Source organism: Melospiza georgiana, chromosome 28, assembly GCF_028018845.1.
Source record: "Melospiza georgiana isolate bMelGeo1 chromosome 28, bMelGeo1.pri, whole genome shotgun sequence".
NCBI classification, from domain to species: Eukaryota; Metazoa; Chordata; class Aves; order Passeriformes; family Passerellidae; genus Melospiza; species Melospiza georgiana.
Genome location: NC_080457.1, coordinates 3942396 through 3965140, shown reverse-complemented (window position 1 = coordinate 3965140; position 22745 = coordinate 3942396). Strand labels below are relative to the sequence as shown.

At 51.8% G+C, this 22745-nt stretch overlaps 4 pseudogenes; 2 read left to right on the top strand and 2 right to left on the bottom strand.

The window, feature by feature from the left end:
- Window positions 1-3002: 3002 nt before the first annotated feature.
- LOC131094031 (feather keratin Cos2-2-like) lies at window positions 3003-4319 on the top strand (annotated as a pseudogene).
- Window positions 4320-6704: 2385 nt separating this feature from the next.
- Window positions 6705-7473, bottom strand: LOC131094086 (feather keratin Cos2-2-like; annotated as a pseudogene).
- A 9879-nt stretch (window positions 7474-17352) lies between these two features.
- Window positions 17353-18033, bottom strand: LOC131094087 (feather keratin Cos2-2-like; annotated as a pseudogene).
- Window positions 18034-21982: 3949 nt separating this feature from the next.
- Window positions 21983-22745, top strand: LOC131094085 (feather keratin Cos2-2-like; annotated as a pseudogene).

Below are 22745 nucleotides of genomic sequence, written 5' to 3'. Positions count from 1 at the left end.
AGCTCTGGGGGCTTTGACATCTCCTGCATCACCAACTGCTGTGGTGGCAGCAGGTGCTGTCGTCCCTGCTAAAGATGCTGCTGCCGCCAATGTCCTCCGGCAAGAACCTCCAAGACCTCTGAATATGGAGTTGGAATGAAGACAAAAGTTTGGGACATTGGCTTTAGACTTTTTAGCTATTAGTTCCTTCTTCTGCTCTCTCTTGTTTCTTCCCTTCCTTTTATGTTGACAGTAGCCAATGTCACCTTAGTGGCCCCCTCCCTTCCCCTCCTCTATCTGCTGGCCAGGCCTCTGGACACCCCCACTTCATCTTAGTAGCTGTTCCTGGTGCTTTCTCTGATGTACCCATTTTTCTTCTTTATACTCAATAAAGTTTTTGCATTCAAACCTCAGCCTCTGATTTCTCCTTCATTCTGTGACAACACTTCTAGTCTCCTAAGGAGTACAGTGGAAGAGCAGAGAGCAGGACTCACTGCTATGGGTTTTCCTTGTGCCTTTTCCCTTGAAGCTGACAAAGATACCCTGACACTGAGGGTGATCAGGCATTGGAACAAGTTTCCTAGGGAAATTTTAGATTTCTCATTCCTGGAAATGTTCAAGGCAAGGTTACTCAGGACTTTGAGCCACTTGTTTTGGTGGGGGCCATTCTTGCCCATGTTTTATGGGCTGGGTGGATTGTTGCAAACAAAGAAATGTTTAAGTTCCCTTCTATTCCAAGTGTTTCAGTTGACACAGTTGGGCAGATGGAACAGGCACAAACCATGGTGGAAAGGCAAAGAGTAAATTTATTGCTTTACCTCACTCTGAAGAGGAAATGCAATCAACAGTTGGGCAGGGATGCACAGTTGGGAGTGTTGTCCTGCTTCAGATCAGTCCCTGCTGGCAGGGCTCCTCTTTACACCAATGCTGTGATCTCCCTGTGCTTTTTGTGATCTCTGAGCTTTGATTTTTTTCTCCCCTAAAATAGAGAGCTCAAGCATGTCCATGAGATGGCCCTCCGAGTCTCTTCAAACACTGGCATTGTCTCTACACAGAGATTCTGCTTCTCCAAACACAGAATAAAACAGCAGAAGGCATCCTTTATGGTTTTTCCCACATTGATATCCTCCATGCTTTGGCATCCTCAGCTGCAAAGTCATTTCAGCAAACCTACATTCATCCTCCTAATTCTTCTGCTTTTAGCCCTTTCCTCCCAAACCCAAACCATTTCTAATGAAATCTGCTTTCACAGAGGCATTATCAGTGTGACAAATGTGCTCAGTGTTGGGCAGTGCTGAGCCCCTTTTGGCTGGAGCTGACTCAGTCACATGTGGTGGGAGACACTGGACTTTTGTCCCAGAGCCCATTCCTACAGTTTTCTGCCCCAGCTACCAAACCTCACCACTTTTACTTAAGGGAGAGTGTCCTACACAGTGTGAAGCATAATCAGAAGAATAAAAATTTCAACAGCACATTGTTATGCACCCTTTTGCTTTAGCCAACTGCCTCGAGCCTCAAGTTGTTTCCCATCTTATTTTCTCTTCCCTGTCCACCTTGGCCTGGCCTTTGCCTTGGCCTTGCGCTTCCCTATTCCTATTCCTATTCCTATTCCTATTCCTATTCCTATTCCTATTCCTATTCCTATTCCTATTCCTATTCCTATTCCTATTCCTATTCCTATTCCTATTCTATTTCTATTTCTATTTCTATTCCTAGTCCTATTTCAATGCCAAGTGTGCAATTTATTAATAAAATGTGAAATCTTCTGTGGAGTCTCTGACTTTGTTTTTCCTCTCAACCACCAGCATGTACAAATCCTGGCAGTTCCCTCCCCCTTACGCGTGGGACATGACACCCACTCACCAGCAACCCTCTAGCAGAGGGGAATCCATTTGGGATGAAGGCCTGCTGGCAGGATTTCTGGGCTTTCTCCCTGAACATAAAGCAAGACGTGGAGGGTAGAGGAGGCAGAATTTGCATTTCAGTTCTCCAGACATTTCTCTGTAAGGTCAAAGCAGCACTGTTCAGCTGTTCATTGGCTCTCCAGGGCAGCCAGTGCCTCTGTGGGATTAAAAGACACACCACAGGGAGACAAACAATGAGAAGTTTCATGTGGCCTCATGTTACATTTTCTCCTCCAGCCAGGTCTTATGAGTTCTTAGAGAAACATAACACACTTGAGATAGCTTAGGTACTTTGATGGTATAAAATTAGTAGGATGGCTTTTGAGGTAGTTGGAAACAGAAAAGTTTTAATAAAAGGTGAAATAACAAAGCTCTTTACAGAGAAGAACTGAGTTAGGGGTAAGAGGTTCTTGCGCCTGGTAAAAACACCCCACAAAAGTGATTGCTTCTTTTGTTTTCTTCTTTTTCTAGTGAATTGCTTAGGTGGAACATTTTGGCTTCTGTCCAATTGGGTATCTTTAGGTTTGAGGTGAAGTCTTCAAGGTCTTATGAGGTGTCTTTTTACCCAATTGAGGAGAGAAACTTCTGGGCTTTTTTCCTTAAGGAGACAAAGGATAATTTGTTCACTCTGTCAACAGGTGGCACATTCCTATACCCTCACGGTGCGCACATGCACAGACTGACACATATGCACTTAGGAAGGCCTCCCTTGGACCTTGGAATCTGAACATTTGTAAAATAAAACTGTCAAAAATTGAGCACGCTGTTGACTTGTTGGGGACAGCTCTGAGAGAAGAGAACTCAAGCACCTGTGAAGGAACCCAGATACAGAAATGGTCTTGTCTTCCCAAAGCACCTACAGAAAGTGTACAGAAATAGGATGAGGTCAATGAGACTAGTACAATTTCCCTGAGACACGGTAAATCTAGCAAGAAGAAAAATACCCTGCAAGCAGAAGCTCGTCTGAGTGAAACAAAGAGTTTCACTCTTTGCCAGAGAGAGATGGGGCCGAAGGAGAAAAGGGTGTTTCCTCTTATCTCACGTGCCTGCCCTTGCGCCTGTGGGCAAGAAGAACAAGCCTGAGGCACTGAAAATTTTGCCACAAAGAATCCTACAGGGATGACACAGGTGAACATCACGTCCCTGCCTGGAATGCCACCAGACCATGATCCAAGCACTTTGCCTGTGCTGACCTGTTTACATCCTGGAAATTCTTGGAACTCTCATCCTGGACCTAACATGACTCTTCAGATAGGAAACGGGAATGCACAAGGCAGAAGCCGGGAAATGAAAAGGCAGAAATGCAGGAAACCAGGACACAGCCCCTACCATTAACTGGGATAGTTTGCATTTGACATGAGTTGGTCAGAAAATTATGGCTTCCACTAAGGTGCCTGCGGGCCGGAGGCAGGGCAGGACTGCTATAAAAGGCAGCCCAAGTCTCTGCTCTCTCATCCACGTCTCCTACTCTACAGGAATCAGGTAAGTAGGAAGCCTCTTCTGCTCCTTCTGCTGCTTCAGGAGCAGCTCTTGCCTGGCTGGTAGGGGCTGGTAGCCCCTCAGCTAAGAGGGGCTACAAGAGCCCAGGGCTGGAAGCTGCTTGTGCTGGGAGAGGGCAAGGGAGAGAAAGTCTTTTGCAGACAGAGAGAGGCTGGGACTTGGCTCAGGTGGCTCCTGGGCTTTGAGCTGGGCACAGAAATGGGGGCCAGGAGGTGCCTTGGCTACAGGGAGTTTGAGTGCAGTGCTGCTTCTCACGTGTCCTCACTTTGTGCTTCTCCCTGCCCTCTGTGCCAGGTGCACCTGTGACCCTGAGCCATGTCCTGCTGCAAGCCCTGTGACCCTTGCTGCCAGCCCTGTGGCCCCTGCCCGCTGGCCAGCAGCTGCAATGAGTGCTGTGTCAGGCAGTGCCAGAGCTCCCACGTTGTCATTCAGCCGCCTGCTGTGCTGGTGACCCTGCCTGGGCCCATCCTCAGCTCCTCCCCACAGAACACCGCCGTGGGATCCTCCACCTCTGCTGCTGTTGGCAGCATCCTGAGCTGTGAGGGAGTGCCCATCAGCTCTGGGGGCTTTGACATCTCCTGCATCACCAACTGCTATGGCAACAGTTGCTGTCGTCCCTGCTAAATCTGCTGGCAACATCCCTGGGCAAGAACCTCCACAACCTCAGAACATGGAGCTGAAATGAAGACAGAACTTTGGGACTGAATGTAGGGCCTCTGACTTTTGTTTTCTTCTTCTCCTCTCTTCTGTCTCTTGCATTCCTTTCCAGTCAATAGCACTCAATGCCAGCCTAGTGGGACCTGTTGGCTTCTCTACCTCCCTTGCTCTGGTAACCAGCAATTGCCACCCCCACTGCACCTTAGTGGCTGCTCCTGGTGCTCTCTGGATCCACCTCCTTTTTCTTCTTTAGTCTCAATAAAGTTGTTTTGCATCCAAGACTTGGCCTCTGATTCTCTTTTTATCTGTGTCACCTTCTCCCGTGAGCTCAGGGCAAAAGGTGGAGTAAGCAGAGCTTGGGACTCCCTAGAGTGGATTTTACTTTGTGCCTTTTCTCATGGAGCTCACAAACACATCCCTCAGTACTCCACTAAATCTGCCAGGAGAGGAAAATGGCTGCCAAACTTGACAGAAATGGGGGGTGAAAGGGGGTGAGTGGGAATCAGCAATGCTTGATTCCAGCCCACAGCCTCACGAATATTACTTCTCAGTGCTGGTATGTGAGATTCCATGTTTCCTGGGGCAAGAATGTGTCAGTGTAGTCATAAGACATAAACTACGTGCACAATGGATCCAAAGGATGGCAGGTGATGCCAGCCTAGGGCACAGTTCTGGAGTTTTGTAATGCTGCCAGATTTTTGTAATCCCAGCTGGTTGAGGGGCCTCCTCTGTTCTCAGCCCTCATTTCTTTTGCTCATGAAACAACAGGCCCCACTATGTGACTTGTCTACTTAATGAAACCTCTTTGCTCTCACCATAATCTTGCAAAATCCTGGATACTGCTGTAGCAGTGCTGCCTGAGCTTCTGTCCTGCTTGGTGTTCCCAGAATCTGCCCTGGCTGGGAGCACGGCCTGTAGGGCCTTCCCCGCCCAGCAGTGCCAGCCACTGACACACCCTCAGCCCCCAGTTCTTTCTCTGCAGGGACCTGGACAGGGCCAGTACACCCACATCTCTCAAGGACAATCCCAAACCTGGGTGTCTTACTTCAGGGTAAATTTTGGAGAGAATCCCCAAAGGGTTTCCTCCAGAAAAGCAGATTCAATTGGCTCCTCCCCCAACTGCTTCAGGAGAAAATACCTCCTTAGAGAAGAGTGGAAAAAACTGTTTATTAAACAATAAAACCTAAAAAATATTAAACAATATAATGTCTTGCTTCTCCCCAAGAGATGGAAAACTCAGAAAATCCCCTCCCTGGGTTGCATCTCAGCTCTCTCTGTCTCTTATCAGTCCCTCCAGTGCTGGAAATGTCGGGCCCAGGCCCAGCCTAGTGGGCCACAGGTGGAGCTGCCGGCGCTCTGCTGGTTGCTCAAAGGTGTCAAAAAGTCCAAAGAAAAGGGAAAAAAACCCACAGTCCAAGGAACATCTTTGCCACAGTTAGCTAAACTAACTAAAACAAAGAAACAAAGGACAGTTCTGTCCTACTGTCTGTCCATCCTCAGAGAGCAACAGTCCAGGAGCAGGAATGAGGAGGAGTGAGTGCAGTGTCTGAAAACAAACTGCACACTTTTTCTCTCCCCGCTTCACTCTCGGAATCAAGACTTAAAGGTGCAAAACTTTTTATTCAGCATAAAGAGAACAAGACAATTTGGGATAAAAGCATCATATAGTAAACCCAGGACACCAGGCCATCCCTTTGATGCCGCCTCCAGGAAGCCTTGGAGCCCTCAGCTGTTTCCCACGGTCCTTGTTCCTGCCTCATGTGAAGGCTTTGAGGTGACAGGGTTCTTTTGTCTCTGAGGAGATGGGGGAGTCCTCTGGCCACAGTGGCCTTTGTCCTGAGCCAGGAGCTGTGGGAAAATGGTGCTGTCAAAAAGAATGAGTCAAGTGGAGAAAAACATTTGAACACGTCTGGGAAGTTGAGGCCAGGAAGATGAGGGAATTTGTCCTCTCCCGTATCCAGAAGGGGAAACACTGGTAAACTCCAGCATGGTGGGAGGATGGTTTTGGTTTTGGTTCTGTCCGCATGCTCAGTTGATCCTGTGACAAAACACTACCCTTCCTGTCTGATTACAAACAGGGCAGAAGGCAAATGTGAGGGAGGTGTTTGAAGAGAGGAGGTTGTAGAATATCCCCAGGCACTGTTGTTTCCCATGCTCACACCTGTGAACATTTGATATCATCTTTTCCTAATGATCAGTATTTTGGTGAAGCCAGGGATGTGTTTGAGAGCTACAATATAAAAGGCACATAGTAAAGGCGACCACGGAGTATCCACCCTCAGTTTCCTCCAGCTTTTGCCCTGAGTTGAGTGCAAGAGTCGCCACACAAGGAATGAGAAAGCAGAGGACCAGGTTTGGATGCAAAATGACTTTATTGAGTCTAAGGAAGAGAAGAAGGTAGCTGAAAGAGGACAAAAGGAGCAGCCATGGGGGCCCAATGGGGGTGTCCATTTGCCGGGCCTGCAGAGGGATGGAGAGAGACAAAGAGGCCCCACTAGTCTGGCATTGGGTTGTGCAGACAGGAAAGGCAGGGAAGGGAAGAGGGTGGAAGAAAAGAGCAGTAAATCAAGGGCACAAATCCATTGTTCCAAAGATCCATCTTCAGTGCAGCTCCACGTTCTGAGGTTGTGGAGGTTCTTGCCCAGGGATGTTACCAGCAGATGTTTAGCAGGGACGACAACAACTGTTGCCATAGCAGTTGGTGATGCAGGAGATGTCAAAGCCCCCAGAGCTGATGGGCACTCCGCCACAGCTCAGGATGTTGCCAACAGCAGCAGAGGTGGAGGATCCCACGGCGGTGTTCTGTGGGGAGGAGCTGAGGATGGGCCCAGGCAGGGTCACCAGCACAGCAGGCGGCTCAATGACAACGTGGGAGCTCTGGCACTGCCTGACACAGCACTCATTGCAGCTGCTGGCCAGCGGGCAGGGCCCACAGGGCTGGCAGCAAGGGTCACAGGGCCTGCAGCAGGACATGGCTCAAGGTCACAGGTGCACCTAGAATGGAAGACAGGGAGAAGCACAAAGTGAGGACACATGAGAAGCAGCACAGCACCCAAACACCCTGCAGCCAAGGCACCTCCTGGCCCCCATTTCAGTGCCCAGCTTAAAGCCCAGAAGCCACCTGAGCCAAGTCCCAGCCTCTCTCTGTCTGCACAAGACCTTCTCTCCCCTGCCCTCTCCCAGCACAAGCAGCTCCCAGCCCTGCACTACGACAGCCCCTCTCAGATGAGACTGCCATCCAGGCAAGAGCTGCTCTTGAAGCAGCAACTGCAGGAGCAGAAGAGGCTTCCCACTCACCTGATTCCTGAAGAGGAGGAGGAGGTGAGAGAAGTGGATGAGAGAGCAGAGACTTGGGCTGCCTTTTATAGCAGTCCTGCCCTGCCTCAGGCCCACAGGCACCTCAGTGGAAGCCATAATTTCCTGACCAGCTCATGTCAAATGTTCATAATCCCAGTTAATGGTAGGGGCAGTGTCCTGGTTTCCTGCACTGCAGCCTCTATTTCCTGGCTTCTGCCCTGTGCGTTCCTATCTAAAGACTCCTTTTACAGCCAGGAAATAGAGTTCCAAGAATTTCCGGGATATGGACACGTCAGAGCAGGCAGAATGCTTGGATCATGGTCTGGTGGCATTCCATGCAGGCTCACGACCCAAACCTGTGTCATTCCTGTGGGTTTCTTTGTGGCAAAGCACTCAGGGAATCACTCTAATTCTTCCTCTATCCCTGCCCATCTCTTCCCGCATCCCTTTGTGACATCCCATGAGTTTTCACATGCAGCCTGTTTTCCTGGCCCATTTTGGGAATGGATAGAGGACAGGAGGTACTTTTTGTGGCCTTGCTTCCCCTCTATTATGTCTCCCTTTGGTCAGCACTCCATGCCTGTTTCTGCAGCTCGTTCCTGCTCTTGCCCTGGGCTGGACTGTGAGCTGTGCTTGGTGGCCCTTGGCTGGGTGGATGGTGTCCAGCAAGCTGCTCTGTCAATCCCCTTTCTCAGGCATTAAGACAAGATAAAACCCAACTGATAAAAACTTGAAGCTTGATAGAAGGCAGTTTGCTAAAACAAAAGGAAAAGATTATGCATGGAGAAGTGCACTGGGAAAGAAAATCAATGTATGGTCTTCTTTCCTCAGGAAGTGATGGCTGGCAATTTCCCAGGAAGTACGCTTTCCTCCTGTGCCATGGTTGCTCATGATGGCACACTTTGTAACTAAGACTGCAGAAATGGGCTCTGTGAGAAGTGTCCAGTGGCTCCAAACAGCTTTGACTGAATCAGCTCCAGCTGTGTCCAAAGGGGACTCAGCACTGCCCAGCACTGAGCACATTTGCAACTCTGCTGATGGCTCTGTGAGAGCAGATTTCATTAGAAATGGTTTGGGCTGGAAGGCAACTTCAAGACCACTTCTTTCTCATCCTCCTACCCTCAACAGTTGGGCACTGATGCCACCCACTAAACTAGATTGCACTAAGTTGTGGTAGTCCTATTCTTGCACACTTGCGGGGCTGTGGAATCTAAACCATTCCTGGGCAAGTTATTTCAATGCCTCACTGTCCTCACGGAGAGAGACATCTTTGTCAGCACCAAGGGAAAAGGAACAAACAAAATTGTACTTCAGGGATTGTAATGCTGCGCTTCCTCTACCCTTTTTCCTGTGAGCAAACTACAAGAGTTGAAACAGAAAGAAGGAGAAAACAGAGGCCAATATTTGAATGCAAAAGAACTTTACTGAGTCAAAAGAAGAGAAGGAGAAGGCTCAAAGAGAGCCCCTGAGGGAAGCCGCTACTATGAAGTGGGGATGTCTGATGTCCTGGGCTGTCGAGCGAAGGAAGCTAGTAGGTCCCACGAGGCTGGCATTGAGGGGTGGTGACAGGAAGGGAAGGGAAGAGAGAAAAAAGAGGAGGAGGAGAAGGAGACAGTAGTCAAAAGACTTAAATCCAAAAATAAAAAATTCCATTGTCATGCCAGCACCATGTTCGGAGTTCTTGAAGGTTCTTGCCGGAGGATGTTAGCGGCAGCGGCTTTAGCAGGGACGACAGCACCTGCTGCCACCACAGCAGTTGGTGATGCAGGAGATGTCAAAGCCCCCAGAGCTGATGGGCACTCCCTCACAGCTGAGGATGCTGCCAACAGCAGCAGAGGTGGAGGATCCCACGGCGGTGTTCTGTGGGGAGGAGCTGAGGATGGGCCCAGGCAGGGTCACCAGCACAGCAGGCGGCTGAATGACAACGTGGGAGCTCTGGCACTGCCTGACACAGCACTCAGTGCAGCTGCTGGCCAGCGGGCAGGGCCCACAGGGCTGGCAGCAAGGCTCGCAGGGCCGGCACTGCTGGCACTTCTCAGAGCAGGACATGTCTGGAGCCTGGCGCTGCACCTGGCACGGAGGGCAGGGAGGAAGCAGAGCACACAAACACCTCAGACACAGCCCGTAAGGCAGCCCCAGCAGCACAAGGCCCCTGCATCCTGCACAGCTCCAGCCTGGCCAGCCCCAACCTGGGCATCCTTTGCCTCAGCCCAGCACCCTCCTTCCCAGCTCAGCCAGGCCCAGCTCTGCTCCTGCCTAAGCTGCAGGAAAATCAGCCCCTCAGCCCAGCCTCAACCTCTGGCCAGAACAAACACTCTGCCCTCTGCCCACACCAGCACCACTGCAGAAGAGCCCCAGCAGAAGAACAAGGAGCAGCAACAAGGGCCAGAAAGCCCAATGCTGTCTTGGAGAGGGTGGAGGAGAAAGGGGCTTCCAACTCACCTGATTCCCAAGGAGCAGGAGGTGACAGAAGTGGATGAGAGAGCCCCCCGTTGGGCTGCCTTTTATCCTGGCCCCACAGTGCCTCAGGGCCCACAGTTTGTGCTGTGCAGGTGACGATATTCCTGCATGATCCCAAATGAATGGAAAGATCTCTGGGAATGGTATGGCATCAGTTGGATTTTCCCTCTACCATGACTTTGCATTTCCTGGATTACCTCATTCCCATTCCCTCACGGACAATTCTTTTGAGTGCTTGTATGTGAGTTTCCATGATTCCTGGGGGCAAGGATGTGTCAGTGTGGTCATAAAACATGAACTGTGTGCAGAAGGGATCACAAGGAGGCAGGTGATGGCTGCCTGAGGCATTCTTTGGGATATTTTCTGTTCCTGCTGACTGGAAGTGCCTCATCTGCTCCCAGCCCTCCAGTCTCTGGCTCATCACCCAACGGCTCTCCTTCATGCCTTGCCTTTGAGGTAAAACCCTGCTTGCCTTCCTCCTCAGCCTTCACAGTACATGAGAATCCTGTAGCAGGGCTACCTGAGCTTGTGTCCTGCTTGGTGTTGCCAGAATCTGCTCTGGCTGGGAGCTCCCCAGCATCCCTCCTCAGTGCCATCCCTTCCTCAGGCCTCTGCCCCATGTGCTCCCCCACAATCATGTATGTGGCAGTGTGGCTGTGGCCCAGTGTGTGCCAGTGTCTGCACACGCCTGTGCTTGTGCCCTGCTGGGAACAGCCCCTGAGAGCCTCTGGCCTGCACGGGGATGGTTGTGCACAAGGCAGGGCCCTTGTGTGCAACCCCCCTGCCCGTGTGCTGGGCCCGTGTGCTGGGCTCTGTGCTCTGGGCTCATCTCTGAGCACCCCTGGCCAGGCTGGCAGTCTGTCAGTGCCCTGGCTGTGCGTGCACAGCTGGGCCTGAGCTGAGCTCTCAGCCCAGCCATTGCACGGCCTGGAGGGCCTTCCCTGCCCAGCAGGGCCAGCCACTGACACACACTCAGCCCCCAGTTCCTTCTCTGCAGGAGCCTCGACAGGGCCACAGCACCCACATTTCTCAAGGACAATTCCAAACCTAGGCCATCCCTTCAATGCCACCTCCAGGCAGCCTTGGGGCCATCTGCTGTTTCCCAGGGTCCTCGTTCCTGCCTCATGGGAAGCCTTTGAGGTCACATTGTTCTGGTGGCCATGTGGGGATTGGGGAGTGCACTGACCTCTGTGGCCTTTGCCCCATTATCCAGGAGCTCAGGGAAAATGTTGCTGTCAAACGGAATGAGTCAAGTGAGGAAAAACATTTGACTGTTTCTGGCAGGTGGTGGCCGGAATATGGGAGAGTTTATCCTGTCCCAAATCCATAAGGGGAAACACTGGCAGACTCCAGCATGGTGGGAGAATGATTTTGGTTCTGTCATGTTTAGTTGATCCTGTGAAACCCCTCACCTCTGCTTGTCTGGTTGAGGCCTGAGCAGAAGGGTAATGTGAGGGTGGTGTTTGAAGAGAGGAGGTTGTAGAATATCCGCTGTCACTGCTGTTTCCCATTCCCACTCCTGTGAACTTTGATATCATCTTCTCCTAATGATCAGTATTTTGGGGAAGCCAGGCGTGTATTTGGGAGCTCCAATAGAAAAGGCACAAAATAATGGAACTCCACCATGGAGTGTCCGCCCACAGCTTCCTCCACCTTTAGCCCTGCACTGAATCGCAGTTTCCACACCAGGAAGGAGAAAGCAGAGGGCCAGGTTTGGATGCAAAATGACTTTATTGAGTCTAAGGAAGAGAAGGAGGAAGCTTGAAAAGGACATCAGGAGCAGCCAGTGGGGCCCAGTGGGGGAGTCCATTTGCCTGGCCTGCAGAGGGATAAAGGGAGGCAAACAGGCGCCACTAGGCTGGCATTGGGAGGTGCAGACAGGAAAGGCAGGGAAGGGAAGAGAGTGAAAGAAAAGAGCAGTAAATCAAGGGCACAAATCCATTGTTCCAAAGATCCATCTTCAGTGCAGCTCCACGTTCTGAGGTTGTGGAGGTTCTTGCCCAAGGATGTCACCATCAGCTTTAGCAGGGACGACAACAACTGTTGCCATAGCAGTTGGTGATGCAGGAGATGTCAAAGCCCCCAGAGCTGATGGGCACTCCGCCACAGCTCAGGATGTTGCCAACAGCAGCAGAGGCAGAGGATCCCACGGCGGTGTTCTGTGGGGAGGAGCTGAGGATGGGCCCAGGCAGGGTCACCAGCACAGCAGGCGGCTCAATGACAACGTGGGAGCTCTGGCACTGCCTGACACAGCACTCATTGCAGCTGCTGGCCAGTGGGCAGGGGCCACAGGGCTGGCAGCAAGGGTCACAGGGCTTGCAGCAGGACATGGCTCACGGTCACAGGTGCACCTAAAATGGAAGACAGGGAGAAGCACAAAGTGAGGACATATGAGAAGCAGCACTGCACCCAAACACCCTGAGGCCAAGGCACCTCCTGGCCCCCATTGCAGTGCCCAGCTCAAAGCCCAGGAGCCACCTGTGCCAAGTCTCAGCCTCTCTCTGTCTGCACAAGACCTTCTCTCCCCTGCCCTCTCCCAGCACAAGCAGATCCCAGCCCTGCACTATGACAGCCCCTCTCAGCTGAGACCTCCAGGCAGGCAAGAGCTGCTTTTGAACCAGCAGCTGCAGGAGCAGAAGAGGCTTCCCACTCACCTGATTCCTGAAGAGGAGTGGATGAGAGAGCAGAGACTTGGGCTGCCTTTTATAGCAGTCCTGCCCTGCCTCAGGCCCACAGGCACCTTAGTGGAAGCCATAATTTTCTGACCAGCTCATGTCAAATGTGCACCATCCCAGTTAATGGTAGGGGTAGTGTCCTGCTTTCCTACACTGCAGCTTCTATGTCCTGGCTTCTGCCCTGTGCGTTCCTATCTAAAGACTCCTTCTAGTGCCAGCAATGAGAGATCCAAGAATTTCCGGGATATGGACACGTCAGAGTGGGCAGAATGCTTGGATCATGGTCTGGTGGCATTCCATGCAAGCTCACGACCCAAACCTGTGTCATTCCTGTGGGTTTCTTTGTGGCAAAGCACTCAGGGCATCACTCTCATTCTTCCTCTATCCCTGCCCATCTCTACCGCATCCCTTTGTGACATCCCATGAGTTTTCACATGCAGCCTGTTTTCCTGGCCCATTTTGGGAATGGATAGAGGAGAGGAGGTGTTCTTTGTGGTCTTGCTTCCCCTGTATTACATCTCCCTTTCGTCAGCACTCCATGCCTGCTTCTGCAACTCATTCCTGGTCTTGCCCTGGGCTGGGCTACGAGCTGTGCTTGGTGGCCCTTGGCTGGATGGATGGTGGCCAGCAAGCTGCTCTATCAATCCCCTTTCTCAGGCAGTAAGACAAGATAAAACCAAACTGATAACAACATGAAGCTTGATAGAAGGTAGTTTGCCAAGGGTAAAGGGGAAGATTATGCATGCACTATTACATTGGGAAAGAAAATAAACATATTGCCTCTTTCTCTCAGGAAGTGATGGCTGGCAATTTCCCAGGAATCAGGGCTTCCTCCTGTGCCATGGTTGCTCATGATGGCACACTTTCCACAGAAAGCCGCAGGAATGGGCCCTGTGAGAAGAGTCCACTGGCTCCAGGCAGCTGTGACTGAGCCAGCTGTGTCCAAAGGGGACTCAGCCCTGCTCAGCACTGAGCATATTTGTCACATTGCTGATGCCTCCGTGAAAGCAGATTTCATTAGAAATGGTTTGGGCTGGATGGCAATTTCAAAACCATTTCTTTCCACTCCTCCCTTGCTCAACAGTTCGGCACACACTAAAACAGTTTGCTCCACGCTGTGTCCACCCTGCTCTTGCACACTTCCAGTGTTGAAGAGTCTAAAAGATTTCAGGGCAATTTAGTACAATGCCACATTAGCATGAAAGAGAGGGAAACCCTTGTCAGTGCCAAGGGAAAGGGAAAAGATAAAATTGCACTGCCAGGATTTCAATTCTATGTTTCCTCTCAACTTCTTTCCAGTGAGCAAACTGGAAAAGTTGTCACGGAAAGAAGGAGAAATCAGAGGCCAAGGTTTGAATGCAAAATAACTTTATTGAATCAAAAGAAGAGAAGGAGAAGGCTGAAAAGGAGCCCCTGAGGGAAGCCATTATGGAGAAGTGGGGATGTCTGATGTCCTAGGCTGCCGACCGAAGAAGGACAGCAGGTCCAACTAGGCTGGCATTCAGTGCTGGTGACAGGAAAGGAAGGGAAGAGTAAAATGAGTGGAGGAGAACAGGAAAACAGAAGCCCAAAGCCTTAAATACAACAGTCCAGAATTCCATTTTCATTCCAGCAGCACGTTCCAATGTCTTGGAGGTTCTTCCCCGAGAACGTTGGCGGCAGCATCTTTAGCAGGGACGACAGCACCTGCTGCCACCACAGCAGTTGGTGATGCAGGAGATGTCAAAGCCCCCAGAGCTGATGGGCACTCCCTCACAGCTGAGGATGCTGCCAACAGCAGCAGAGGTGGAGGATCCCACGGCGGTGTTCTGTGGGGAGGAGCTGAGGATGGGCCCAGGCAGGGTCACCAGCACAGCAGGCGGCTGAATGACAACGTGGGAGCTCTGGCACTGCCTGACACAGCACTCAGTGCAGCTGCTGGCCAGCGGGCAGGGCCCACAGGGCTGGCAGCAAGGCTCGCAGGGCCGGCACTGCTGGCACTTCTCAGAGCAGGACATGTCTGGAGCCTGGCGCTGCACCTGGCACAGAGGGCAGGGAGGAAGCAGAGCACACGCACACCTCAGACACAGCCCGCAAGGCAGCCCCAGCAGCACAAGGCCCCTGCTGTCTGCACAGCTGCAGCCTGGCCAGCCCCAACCTGGGCATCCTTTGCCTCAGCCCAGCACCCTCCTTCCCAGCTCAGCCATGCCCAGCTCTGCTCCTGCCTAAGCTGCAGGAAAATCAGCCCCTCAGCCCAGCCTCAGCCTCTGGCCAGAACACACACTCTGCCCTCTGCCCACACCAGCACCAGTGCACAACAGCCCCAGAAGAACAAGGAGCAGCAACAAGGGCCAGAAAGCTCAGTGCTTCCTTGGAGAGAATAGGGGAGAAAGGGGCTTCCAACTCACCTGATTCCCAAGGAGCAGGAGGTGACAGAAGTGGATGAGAGAGCCCCCCGTTGGGCTGCCTTTTATCCTGGCCCCACAGTGCCTCAGGGCCCACAGTTTGTGCTGTGGTGGTGATGATATTCCTGCATGATCCCAAACGAATGGAAAGATCTCTGGGAATGGTATGGCATGAGTTGGATTTTCCCTCTACCATGACTTTGCATTTCCTGACTTACCTCATTCCCAATTCCTCATGGATACTTCTTCTGAGAGCTGGTATGCAAGATTCCATGATTCCTGGGGGCAAGGATGTGTCAGTGTGGTTAAGAGACATGAACTAAGTGCAGAACGGATCACAAGGAGGCAGGTGATGGCAGCCTGAGGCATTCTTGGGGTTATTTTCTGCTCCTGCTGACTGCAAGTGCCTCATCAGTTCTGAGCCCCCCAGTCTTTGGCTTATCACCCAACGGCTCTCCTTCATGCCTTGCCTTCGAGGTAAAACCTCTTTGCCTTCCTCCTCAGCCCTCACAGTGGATGAGCTTCTGTCCTGCTTGGTGTTGCCAGAATCTGCTCTGGCTGGGAGCTCCCCAGCATCCCTCCTCAGTGCCACTCTTTCCTCAGGCCTCTGCCCCATGTGCTCCCCCACAATCATGTGCCTGGCAGTGTGGCTGTGGCCCAGTGTGTGCCAGTGTCTGCACATGCCTGTGCTTGTGCCCTGCTGGGAACAGCCCCTGAGAGCCTCTGGCCTGCACGGGGATGGTTGTGCACAGGGCAGGGCCCTTGTGTGCAACCTCCCTGCCCGTGTGCCTGTGCCCGTGTGCTGGGCTCTGTGCTCTGGGCTCATCTCTGAGCACCCCTGGCCAGGCTGGCAGTGTGTCAGTGCCCTGGCTGTGTGTGCACAGCTGGGCCTGAGCTGAGCTCTCAGCCCAGCCATTGCACAGCCTGGAGGGCCTTCCCTCCCCAGAAGGGCCAGCCACTGACACACACTCAGCCCCCAGTTCCTTCTCTGCAGGAACATGGACATGGCCACGGCACCCACATCTCTCAAGGACAATGCCAAACCCAGGCCATCCCTTGGATGCCACTTCCAGGCAGCCTTGGGGCCATCATCTTTTTCACAGGACCTTGCTCCTGCCTCATGGGGATGCTTTGAGGTGACAGACCTCTGGTGTCTCATCAGAGTGGGAGGAGTCCTGTGGCCACACAGGCCTTTGTCCTCAGCCAGGAGCTCTGGGAAAATGTTTCTGTCAAAGAGAAGGAGACATGTGGGGAAAAGAGTTTGACCATGTCTGGGTGGTGAAAAGTACCTTAAGGATGTAACTTAGGCAAACAGAAGTCCTGCAAATGGCAAGCAGGATGCTAGCTCAGACCTTGAGGTCTGACAAAGCAGAAGTTCTGCTAAACAACAATATTGGCCTGACTCAAATGTTGCAGAGGAGGACCAGCTGCCTAAGAGGGAAATCAGGCTAGAGGACAGAATCCATAGAAGTATAAATGGACAGGTGATAAGGACAGCAACTATGTAAAATAAGTCAAGTGTGTTTGGCTCACTAATGAATATGAATGTGTAATCACTGCATATGATAAAAAATCTCATTAACTGTATGCCTGGTGCATTTTGCATTATTCAGAGCATGGAGGCGGGGCCACATGGCCAGTGGCAAAAACGTGATGAGGAACTTGCCCATGCAGATCCTAGATGAATCGACTTCTGAGCACTTCTCTAAAAATCTTGGAAATAAGTAGTAGACAATCTAAAAGGGGCATGGTAAAAAAAATCCCCACTTGGTTGCATTTTGCGACATTAGAGGAAGATTGGCAGTTCCTGGATGAACCAGCAAAGGACCCCAGAGGAAAGCAGTTCCCAATCAGCTCTTTTGTGTGGCTGATAGAATGCTAATCATGAAACCCCTCAGGCCTGCCTGTCTGGACAGAAGCTGGGATGAACGTTAAATGTGAGGACAGTTGGAAGAGAAGAGGTGTGGGCTTTCCCCAGGCCTCCCTGGTTTCCATTCCCTGCTATCTTCACCCTGAGAGTCGTTTCAGTGGAGTAGCCAGGGATGTGTTTAACAGCTACCACGTAAAGGGCAAAAAGTCAAATCCACTCTAGGGAGTTCCACCCTCTACTTCTCTACATGTTCTCCTGATCTCCCTGGAAGAATGTGCTATAGATGAAAAGAGAATCAGATGCCAAGGTTTGGATGCAAAACAACTTTATTGAGACTAAAGAAGAAAAGGAGGAGGCTCACGGAAGGCATCTGGAGCAGCCACTATGGTGCAGTGGGGGTGTCCATCTGCTTGGCCTCCAGAGATAGGGAGGGAGAGAAGCTAACAGGTCCCACTAAGCTGACATTGCATGGTGGTGACAGGAAAGGATGCAAAAGAAAGGGAAGAGAGTCATAGAAGGCAACAGAGAGCTAACAGCATCAATTTAACGTTACAAAACTTCCATCGTCATTCCAGAGCAATGTTCTGAGGTCTTGAGGTTCTTCCTTAAGGATGTCACCATCAGCTTTAGCAGGGACGACAGCAACTGTTGCCATAGCAGTTGGTGATGCAGGAGATGTCAAAGCCACCAGAGCTGATGGGCACTCCCTCACAGCTCAGGATGCTGCCAACAGCAGCAGAGGTGGAGGATCCCACGGCGGTGTTCTGTGGGGAGGAGCTGAGGATGGGCCCAGGCAGGGTCACCAGCACAGCAGGCGGCTGAATGACAACGTGGGAGCTCTGGCACTGCCTGACACAGCACTCAGTGCAGCTGCTGGCCAGCGGGCAGGGGCCACAGGGCTGGCAGCAAGGGTCACAGGGCTTGCAGCAGGACATGGCTCGGGCTCACAGGTGCACCTGGCACAGAGGGCAGGGAGGAAGCACAAAGTGATAACATGCGAGAAGCAGCACTGCACCCAAACAACCTTCAGACATTCCCTCCCCTGCCCTCTCCCAGCACAAGCCTTGCAACAGCCCTGGGCTCGTGTAGCCCCTCTCAGCTGAGACCTCCAGCCAGGCAAGAACTGGTCTTCAAGCAGCAGGAGGAGGAGGAGAAGAGGCTTCGCACTCACCTGATTCCTGAAGAGGAGGAGGAGGTGAGAGAAGTGGATGAGAGAGCAGAGACTTGAGCTGCCTTTTATAGCAGTCCTGCCCTGCCTCAGGCCCACAGGCACCTTAGTGGAAGTCATAATTTTCTGACCGGATCATTTCAAATGTGCACCTTCCAGTTAATGGTAGGGGCTGTATCCTGATTTCCTGCATTTCTGCCTTTTCATTTCCTGGCTTCTGCCATGTGCGTTCCTATCTGAAGTCTTCTGTTAGGGCCAGGATGAGAGAAACAAGAATTTCTGGGGTATAAACACGTCAGAGTGGGCAGAATGCTTGGACCATGGTCTGATGGCATTCCATGCAGGCACATGTTGCATTTTTATTCCTCCCTCCAAAGTCAGCATAATTGTTCAACAATCCATGCCCATTTCTCCGCCTCATTCCTGCTGTTTTCTTGTGCTTTATTTTGTTTCTTTCCAGTAGCTTCAGCAAGGATACTTCTCCCTGAAAAGTGCTGCCCTACCTCCCTAGGTCCCTTCTCCAGTCATATGCTGGGCTTTCTCTCCACATGCTCTTACCAACAATCCTTGATTGTTATTACCACCTGTGCTGGGTTGATCTTGGCTGGATGGCCAGTGCCCTGCAGCCACTCTATGATTCTCCATTCTGAGGTGAACAGGGTTGGGAAAATATGTAGGAAATTAACTTGAATATTAAGATATGGCAATTGGCAGTTGGCCATATCTGTTCACCCCATCTTCCCTTCAGGAGGGACTCAAAGAATTGAGATCCAGACATTCAGCTTCCTCCTGCTCTAATCCCCAAACCTCCTGCTAATACAAAGGAGCAAGATCTGAAATTGGGCTGCCAATCATTAATGTGTAGCCATTAATCCCCAGGACTCCCAGAGCCTCCAGGGAAGTCCAGTAGCCCAAGCCCAGCTCTAGCACCATCTTGGTAGCTCCCGAGGCTTGGGACTGCAGTCAAAACTTGGAGTAGTAGGAAGCACTGAACAACACCTCAACTTGCTTAATCCAGTGTATTGTTCTCTCTAGACATCACTCACAGTGCAGCAATGCATGAATAGAATTCCCTAGAGTATGGTTGTAGACAAGTGCTCTCCTATGTGGAGAACACTCCAAATGCAGGACTGCAGCACTCAGGGGTGTATTCACACAAGTGCAAAAGCACATGGATGTGCAGATACTCACAGACACTGTGGTTAACGCAGCAGTGCAATAGGTCCCTCAGAGACTGTGCATGCAGAGAAGGAGTACTAAAAGATTTTAAGAGAAGGACAAGGATGATACTCAAGAGAGGCGTAGGGTGCTGAGCCAAAGACTGGAGGGCTGGGAAACCAAAAGCACTTGCAGTCATCAGAAACATAAAAAATACAAAAGAGTGCCCCACGTTGACATCACCTGCATCCCCGGGATCACGTCTGCACTTAGTTCATGTCTATCATGTCTATGGCCCAGTCTCACACATCCTTGCCCACAAGAATCATGGAATCTTGCATACCAGCTCTCAGAAGAAGTGTCTGTGAGGGAATGGGAATGAGGTAAGCCAGGAAATGCAAAGTTATGGTAGAGGGAAAATCCAACTCATGCCATACCATTCCCAGAGATCTTTCCATTCGTTTGGGATCATGCAGGAATATCATCACCACCACAGCACAAACTGTGGGCCCTGAGGCACTGTGGGGCCAGGATAAAAGGCAGCCCAACGGGGGGCTCTCTCATCCACTTCTGTCACCTCCTGCTCCTTGGGAATCAGGTGAGTTGGAAGCCCCTTTCTCCCCTATTCTCTCCAAGGAAGCACTGAGCTTTCTGGCCCTTGTTGCTGCTCCTTGTTCTTCTGGGGCTGTTGTGCACTGGTGCTGGTGTGGGCAGAGGGCAGAGTGTGTGTTCTGGCCAGAGGCTGAGGCTGGGCTGAGGGGCTGATTTTCCTGCAGCTTAGGCAGGAGCAGAGCTGGGCATGGCTGAGCTGGGAAGGAGGGTGCTGGGCTGAGGCAAAGGATGCCCAGGTTGGGGCTGGCCAGGCTGCAGCTGTGCAGACAGCAGGGGCCTTGTGCTGCTGGGGCTGCCTTGCGGGCTGTGTCTGAGGTGTGCGTGTGCTCTGCTTCCTCCCTGCCCTCTGTGCCAGGTGCAGCGCCAGGCTCCAGACATGTCCTGCTCTGAGAAGTGCCAGCAGTGCCGGCCCTGCGAGCCTTGCTGCCAACCCTGTGGCCCCTGCCCGCTGGCCAGCAGCTGCACTGAGTGCTGTGTCAGGCAGTGCCAGAGCTCCCACGTTATCATTGAGCCACCTGCTGTGCTGGTGACCCTGCCTGGGCCCATCCTCAGCTCCTCCCCACAGAACACCGCCGTGGGATCCTCCACCTCTGCTGCTGTTGGCAGCATCCTGAGCTGTGAGGGAGTCCCCATCAGCTCTGGGGGCTTTGACATCTCCTGCATCACCAACTGCTGTGGTGGCAGCAGGTGCTGTCGTCCCTGCTAAAGATGCTTCTGCCAACATCTTTAGGCAAGAACCTCAAAGACCTCGGATCGTGATGATGGAATGAAGTCAGAACTTAACAGAATGGATTTAGAACTTTGAACTATTGTTTTCTTATAGTCCTCCTCTCATTTTTCTCTTCCCTTCCTTTCCTGTCACCACCTCTCAATGCCAGCATAGGTAGATATTCTGGCTTCCTTCTCTTGGCAATACAGCATGTCAGACATTCTACTGCTTCTGACTTGCTGTTCTCAAGTGTCCTCTCTGATCCTCCATATTTTCTAATTTTGCTTCAATAAAGTTTCTTTTGCATTCAAACCTAGTCCTCTGATTTCTCCTTCTTTCTGTGACAACTCTTCCACTTTGCTCAATTGGAAATGGGTGGAGGAAGCACAGCACTGCCATCCCTGTAGTGCAATTTAATTTCTTCCCTTTTCCCTTGAGGCTGACCAAGATGTGCCTCTACATGAGGCACATCTTGGTCAGCCCCAAGGGAAAGGGGAGCATGAGGCATTGCAGTAACTTGCCCTGAATGGTTTCGGAGGCCTCAACCCCAGAAGTGTGCAAGACCAGGATGTACACAGCTTTGTGCAATCTGGTTTAGTGGGTGTCATCAGTGCCCCTCTGTTGAGGGAAGGAGGACAAGAAAGAAATGGTCTTGAAGTTGCCTTCCAGCCCAAACCATTTCTAATGAAATCTGCTTTCTCAGAGGCATCAGCAGTGTGACAAATATGCTCAGTGTTGGGCATTGCTGAGTCCACTTTGGACATAGCTGGAGCTGACTCAGTCACAGCTGTCTGGAGCCACTGGACTCTTCTCACAGAGCCCATTCCTACAGCTTTATGTGGAAAGTGCGCCATCATGAGCAACCATGGCACAGGAGGAAGCTCTCCTTCCTGGGAAATTGCCAGCCATCGCTTCCTCAGGGAAGGAGGCCATAGGTTTATTTTCTTTCCTGATGTACTTGTGAATGCATAATCTTTCACTTTACCTTTGGCAAACTGCTTTCTCTCAAGCTTCAAGAAGTTATCAGTTTGGTTTTATCTTGTTATTCTGCCTGAGAAAGGGGATTGACAGAGCAGTTTGCTAGGCACCATCCATCCAGCCAAGGGCCACCCAGCACAGCTCGCAGCACAGCCAAGGGCAAGAGCAGGAAAGAGCTGCAGAAGCAGGCATGGAGTGCTGACGAAAGGGAGACGTAATAGAGGGGAAGCAAGACCACAAAGAAAATCTTCTGTCCCCTATCCATTCCCAAAATGGGCCAGGAAAACAGGCTACATGTGAAAACTCATGGCATGTCACAAAGGGAAGCGGTAGAGATGGGCAGGGATAGTGGAAGAATGAGAGTGATGTCCTGAGTGCTTTGCCACAAAGAAACCCACAGGAATGACACAGGTTTGGGTCGTGAGCCTGCATGGAATGCCACCAGACCATGATCCCAGCATTCTGCCTACTCTGATATGTTTATATTCCGGAAATTCTTGGATCTCCCATTTCTGGCCCTAGAAAGAGTCTTTAGATAGGAATGCACAAGGCAGAAGCCAGGACATAGAGGCTGCAGTGCTGGAAACCAGGACACAGCCCCTGCCATTAACTGGGATTATGCACATTTGACATGAGCTGGTCAGAAAATTATGACTTCCAGTAAGGTGCCTCTGGGCATGAGGCAGGGCAGGACTGCTATAAAAGGCAGCCCAAGTCTCTGCTCTCTCATCCACTTCTCTCACCTCCTCCTCCTCTTCAGGAATCAGGTGAGTGGGAAGACTCTCCTCTTTCTGCTGCTTCAAGAGCAGCTCTTGCCTGGCTGGAGGTCTCAGCTGAGAGGGGCTGTCGTAGTGCAGGGCTGGGAGCTGCTTGTGCTGGGACAGCAGAGGGGAGAGAAGGTCTTGTGCAGACAGAGAGAGGCTGGGACTTGGCTGAGGTGGCTCCTGGGCTGTGAGCTGGGCACTGCAATGGGGGCCAGGAGGTGCCTTGGTTGCAGGTTTTTTGGGTGCAGTGCTGCTTCTCATATGTCCTCACTTTGTGCTTCTCCCTGCCCTCTGTGCCAGGTGCCCCTGTGACCTCGAGCCATGTCCTGCTGCAGGCCCTGTGACCCTTGCTGCCAGCCCTGTGGGCCCTGCCCGCTGGCCAGCAGCTGCAATGAGTGCTGTGTCAGGCAGTGCCAGAGCTCCCATGTTGTCATTGAGCCGCCTGCTGTGCTGGTGACCCTGCCTGGGCCCATCCTCAGCTCCTCCCCACAGAACACCGCCGTGGGATCCTCCACCTCTGCTGCTGTTGGCAACATCCTCAGCTGTGGCGGAGTGCCCATCAACTCTGGGGGCTTTGACATCTCCTGCATCACCAACTGCTATGGCAACAGTTGTTGTCGTCCCTGCTAA